Genomic DNA, 6,246 nt, shown 5'->3' with positions numbered 1-6,246 from the left:
GAAGCAGGTTTTGGTCTACCCAGGACACTTTCCATTCTAATACAAACCTAAATACGATGATGCTAATTTTCTGCATGATTTTCTATATTTAAAAGATTTTTAGAGCGACTTAGGAGTGTGTTTGGTTTTCCATATTACTGTATCTAGCTGCTGATGCCACTTGGGTGAGTAAACCTGGGTTCCAAAGACTTTTCCTGCTGTTTCCACCTCCACCCTTTCCTCAACCCTGTTTTGCCCCTCCCTGCCCCCATTCTGCTTGCCTGTGACTACCCCTCCCCCTTTGCAAAGGGGCCCAAAAGCAACTTTGTACCCCCTGATAAAATTCTTCTCAAAGGCCCTAGAACCCACCTGGTCACTCCATCCCACCTCCCTTGACCTAGATCAGTGATTTTCAACCACTGTGCTGCAGCACAGTGGTGTGCCATGAATGGTCTGCAGGTGTGCTTGAAGGAGGAGTTTGGGGAGCATCATTTGTTAGTAGGACCTTTAGGGGATGTGTGCCCCCAGCTGGCAGTGTGATTTAGCATCTTGCTGCTGTGAGATGAAAAAGATTGAAAATCACTGACCTAGATAGACAGGTTTGGCAGCCCAATCACTAAGCTAATCCGGGAGGAAGGGTAGCCAACAACATACAACAAACCTTTATTAGGCATATATGGAAGGGTAGCCATTTCATATGCGAAGAGAAGCCGAATCCAACACATGTTTGGGGAATAGTGGAATTTCCAAACAAAAGACAAAGGCTGCTTGTAAATGATGCCCCATAGCTTTGTAGGCCACTGAACCTGCATAGGAGCTTCTGGGGAGTTGAACATGTACAAAAACACAGAAGAAGACACAAAATGGGGAGGGGGGAACGAGATCATTCTGCACAACCCCAACCTGCTATGTGAAGTTGCAAACTAGGGTACTTACTGATTAGTGGATTTTCGTGGCAGAGAATGTTCCTGTATATATCTGAAAGGGAGCCTTTCTTGGTCCACACATCTCTTTTCTTTGGTCTTCCTTTGTCACAAATCCATTCTTTTTACCTCTGTCCAAAACTCCAGTGCCAAACATCATCCCTCTTGCTGCTCAGATCACTGTTTTTTGAACAATGTTTTCTAATTTATTTATTTATTTATTTATTAGATTTATATTCTGCCTTTCTCCCCAAAGGGCACCCAAGGCGGCTTGGTAATAATAATTGCTATATTTTGCTAATAATTGCTATATTTGGGTCTGTCCAGAATATCTTTATGCAAGTTACTCTAGTTTAAAAGGTGGAAAGATAAATCTCATATTTTTGGTGGGGGGGGGGGGAGTGAGAAATGCAAGAGGCATGAATGAAAATTGACTATGAAGAGGAGGTGCTCTGGACAACTGTATAGGGGCATTTTTGCCATCCTTCTTCCACTGCAAGCAAAAGGTGGGAGAGAATCATGAGTGTCTGCTGGAGCCCCCTTCCCAATTGAATGAAATGTAGTAAAAAGTTCCACTCCCCAGAGAGAAACTTCCAGTCTTCCCTTCTTCCCATCAACCTTTGCTCCACCTCGCCATCAATCCATACTCCCACATACACAGTGCCTTCAGGACCAGCACTTCCATTGCCACCTGTTCCAGTCTGTTCTACTTCTCTTGCTTCCCCTCTGATAATCATCACTACCTGTCTGCCCTCCTACTCTGCTCCAGGCTGGTTGCAGAAACTTTTGGTGATACATACAAGGCACAACTGGATGCTGGGAGCAGAGCTGGTTCTTGGCTTATGTCTCCTAGACAAATTCAGCACGTTGTTTCCTGCTGAACCTGACACTAGATATGACAGCTCAGGTTCCAGACTTTGAAAAAAGTTTCCAACACAGCACTTGAGTTCCAACTACAAATTGGAATTTCCAATTACAGATTTCCAACTGCAGGTGTTGTTACCTCTCCTGTGGTTGGGAGAAGTCTCAGATGGAGCTTCCAGATGGAGCCACCGTGACTTATCCCATTTTGATTGGTCTACCTATTTCAGAAGTTGGCAATCTGGTCCATTTCCCCCTTCCTCCCAAAAACCTTTTATAGACCAGAATGGATACTAGAACATGGAATTTGGGGGAACTTTGTGGTTTGGTATATCATTCTCAATAAGTCAAACGAGATGGAAATTTGGTGACTCCACCTATTTTGGAAATGGGCATTCTGACCCCTTTCTGGAAAACTGTTCATAGCCCAGAAAGGTACCAGAACATGAACTGTCGGAACTTTTCATGTCTTGCTATATCACTGCCTAATAGTCAAATGACTCTGTGATTTTGGCTCTCTGCCTGTTTCAGAAGTTGGCAATCTGGCCCTCTTATTGAAAAACTGTCTATTCCCGAGATCAGGATCCAGAATGTGAAATTTGGGAACTTTATGTGGCTCATTTCATCACTCCCATCTAGTCTGTTGTGTGTGAGCTTGGGTTGTTTGATGCCCAAAGACCAGTCATTTAAAAACTGTTGTTTGTTAAAAATGAGTTTGGGCTGAGAATGGGTTAATACCATTCCAAAAGGCATAGATCGAATTTCACAAGTCTTGCTCGCATGGATCTCTAACATATGGTCCATTCCAGCTTGTTCTGTTCCAGTCTGGATGGATTTCGGCTAGGAAGAGGTTAATAAGAACACAAGAACAGCCCCACTGTATCAGGCCATAGGCCCATCTAGTTCAGCTTCCTATATCTCACAGCTGCCCACCAAATGCCCCAGGGAGCACACCAGATAACAAGAGACCTTGTCCTGGTGCCCTTCCCTGCATCTGGCATTCTGACATAGCCTATTTCTGAAATCAGGAGGTTGCACATACACATCATGTCTTGTAACCCGTAATGGATTTTTCCTCCAGAAATTTGACCAATTCCCTTTTAAAGGCATCTAGGCCAGATGCCATCACCACATCTTGTGGCAAGGAGTTCCACAGACCAACCACACGCCAAGTAAAGAAATATTTTCTTTTGTCTGTCCTAACCCACCCAACACTCATTTTTAGTGGATGTCCCCTGGTTCTGGTTATGTGAGAGTGTAAAGAGCATCTCTCTATCCACTCTGTCCATTCCCTGCATAATTTTGTATGTCTCAATCATGTCCCCCCTCAGGCGCCTCTTTTCTAGGCTGAAGAGGCCCAAACGCCATAGCCTTTCCTCATAAGGAAGGTGCCCCAGCCCAGTAATCATCTTAGTCTCTCTCTTTTGCACCTTTTCCATTTCCACTATGTCCTTTTTGAGATGTGGCAACCAGAACTGAATGCAATACTCCAGTTCTCACAATACTCCAATAAAAGCACAATATTGGAACAGTTTAGGTTGAAACAATTGTTCTCAATTTTCTCTGACACATCCTACTAGGTTCTTTTTGTTTGTTTCATTTATTAATGGCCCATTCCAGTCCATTTTCTTCCATTCCAGCTTTTACAGTATCCCATGGCTGAGTGATAATTTTGAGTTGAACAGAACTTAATAATCTGTAGTGTGCCGATAGAAACAAGACAGTACAATGGAAATTTATTATATTCTATAAGGAGAAGAACATAAGAATTCTATGCCTGGATCACAGTGGGATCAACTGGGACCAAGACCCATCTAATTCAGCATTCTGGTTCCAGTTGCAGTCAATCAAAGAAGAGGGCAGAGGGAGGATGTATTCTGGAAAATATTGTATAGAGGTATGGGGGTGAAGGGGAACCCACACTTTTTCTTCTACAGCAGTGTTTCTCAAACTGTGGGTCAGGACCCAGTTGGTGGGTCGCAAGCCAATTTCAGGTGGGTCCCCATTCATTTCAATATTTTATTTTTAATATATTAGACTTGACGCTCCTGTGGTATGTGACTGCATTTGGGGAAATGTTGCACATCTGCACTTTTAACAAGTCACCACAGATACCCGCCTATAAGTTGACCCCACAGATAAATCGAGGGCAGGTTTGAGCCAACAACAATGGAATTTTCTATGACCCTCGGATAAGTCGGGGGTTAAACTTAGAGGGGTGTCTGACTATAGTTTTGTCTGATTTTACCCCAGGCCAGATCCTGAAAAATAACCTACCACTAATTGTTACCTAAGAACTGTAGCCTCTAATTTATTAAAAACATAGTAAAAGATCATGATACATTTTTATTCTTTTTAAATTCTGGTCTTCACCACCTTTTTGTAAACACTATCGAAGTAAGTGCACTGTAAACAACATACCAGTAAATCACTGGTTCCCAACCTGGTATTCATGTACTCCCAGGGACACTCAACAGGACCTTTAGAGGTACTTGAAAAAGAATGGAATAATGGTAGAAAAAGGCTGGTCATGCTCCAGAATGCCTTGCAAGGACCAGCAAAGCAGGAAGGGAGGTAGCTAGTTGGCTTTGAAAGCCCCACCAACAGCTAGTTTTTGGTCATCAATTCATGTATGTATGGTCATCAATTCATGTATGTATTTTCATGATTGAAAACCAGCACAGTAAAAAAGTTGAAACATAATATGTAAAGTGATCAATCACCCAGAATTTCTCAGCACACTTCTGGTGCAAAACAGTGCAAAGGCAGAGTCTTCTGTTCCTCAAACAGATAAAAAGAGAAAACACTGTGATGAATACATGAAGTCTGGATTTTCAAAGAGAGGTGATGAGGGCTTGTATTATTACAAACATTTTGCTAATATGAAGGGTACAGTTTATTATTGCCAAGGGATATGCAAGTGAAAAAGGTTGGCAACCACTGTAGGAGAACCATGAATCAAATCCACCTTTAAGGTGTCTGATGTGTTAAGCCAGAAGCTCTACATACAACATATAACACATAACTGAGAGTTTGCAATTCAATTCACAGCAGAGAGATGCAGCTGCATATATTTGCAATCCTTTTTACTCAGAAGTAGACCCACTGCTTTCCATGGGTGTTATTCTTAAGTAATGCTGCGTTGAATTGTAGCCTGGGAATTGTTGCTTGACCACTGCCAAATGCAAAGCCTTTGCAAAAGGGAACAGGGTTGCAGCAGCAAAAGGGAACAGAGGGGAATAAAAGGTTAACTTTGGCTGAAATGTTCCAGGAAAGTAACTGTAGCAACTAACCAGCTGCCTGCCTAAGCTTATCAGAGAAAGAACCTGTTCAGAGTTGAAAGGCTCTGCCCTCTGATTGACCCGGAGATAAGGCGAAGTGAGAATTGGAGCTTGATTACTTGGCAAAAATTTCAGGTACTATGCCTCAGTATCTAAGGTAATCTGTATGTACTTTTAACAATAAAAGTAAATGGAACTTAGTCCTGGGTAAGTGTGGGTAGGATTGCAGCCTATGATTCCTAAAAATTTTCCTGCTTGATGATGTCACTTCTGGTCATGGCATCACTTCCCGTGGATCCTGACAAATTTTCATTCTAAAAAAGTGGGTCCCGGTGCTAAATGTGTGAGAACCACTGTTCTACAGCATTTGTGAGGATTTGCTACCCATAAGAATGTAAGAAGAGCCCAGCTGGATCAGGCCAAAGGCCCATCTAGTCTAGCTTCCTGTATCTCACAGTGGCCCATCAGATGCCTCAGGGAGCACACCAGAAAACAAGAGACCTGCATCCCTCCCTTGCACCTTGGTCCCTCCCTTGCACCTTGCATTCTGAGGTAGCCTACTTCTAAAACCAGGAGGTTGCACATACCCCTCATGGCTTGTAACCTGTGATGGACTTTTCCTCCAGAAATCTGTCCAGTCCCCTTTTAAAGGCATCTAGGTGAGGTGCCATTATCACATCCTGTGCAAAAGAGTTCCACAGATTAATTACATGCCAGGTAAATAAATATTTTCTTTTGTCTGTTCCTATTCTCTTGATGCTCAATTTTAGTGAATGTCCCCTGGTTCTGGTGTTGTGTGTGAGGGAAAAGAACATCCTTCGATCCATCACCTGCATAATTTTGTATGTCCAATATCCAGTCTCTGAGAATTTCATGGAGAAAGCCAGAAACAGACCATGTGATCCTATGCATGTTTACTCAGAAGTAAGTCCTGTACAGGTAAAAGAAAAGGGATTATTTCCTCTCAAGTACTGAATATTTTTTGCTCTCTACCAAAGTGCCATGTACTGTACATCCATGCATGGTGCTGCTGTGTAAATAATAATAATAATAATAATAAAGGAGGTGAGCATGTGCATTGAGCTGATGTTTATCAGCTTCTGTGGGCTGATAAACATCCCCACAGTGGTGTCCCTCCATGTGTGGGTTGTTCTGTGCAAGGACGTTCTGTGGGTGGGGAAGCAGGTGAGGCAGTGCCTCCC

The sequence above is a fragment of the Tiliqua scincoides genome, chromosome 4 (genome assembly GCF_035046505.1).
Source record: "Tiliqua scincoides isolate rTilSci1 chromosome 4, rTilSci1.hap2, whole genome shotgun sequence".
NCBI lineage: Eukaryota > Metazoa > Chordata > Lepidosauria > Squamata > Scincidae > Tiliqua > Tiliqua scincoides.
Note: the sequence above shows the minus strand (reverse complement) of the source record.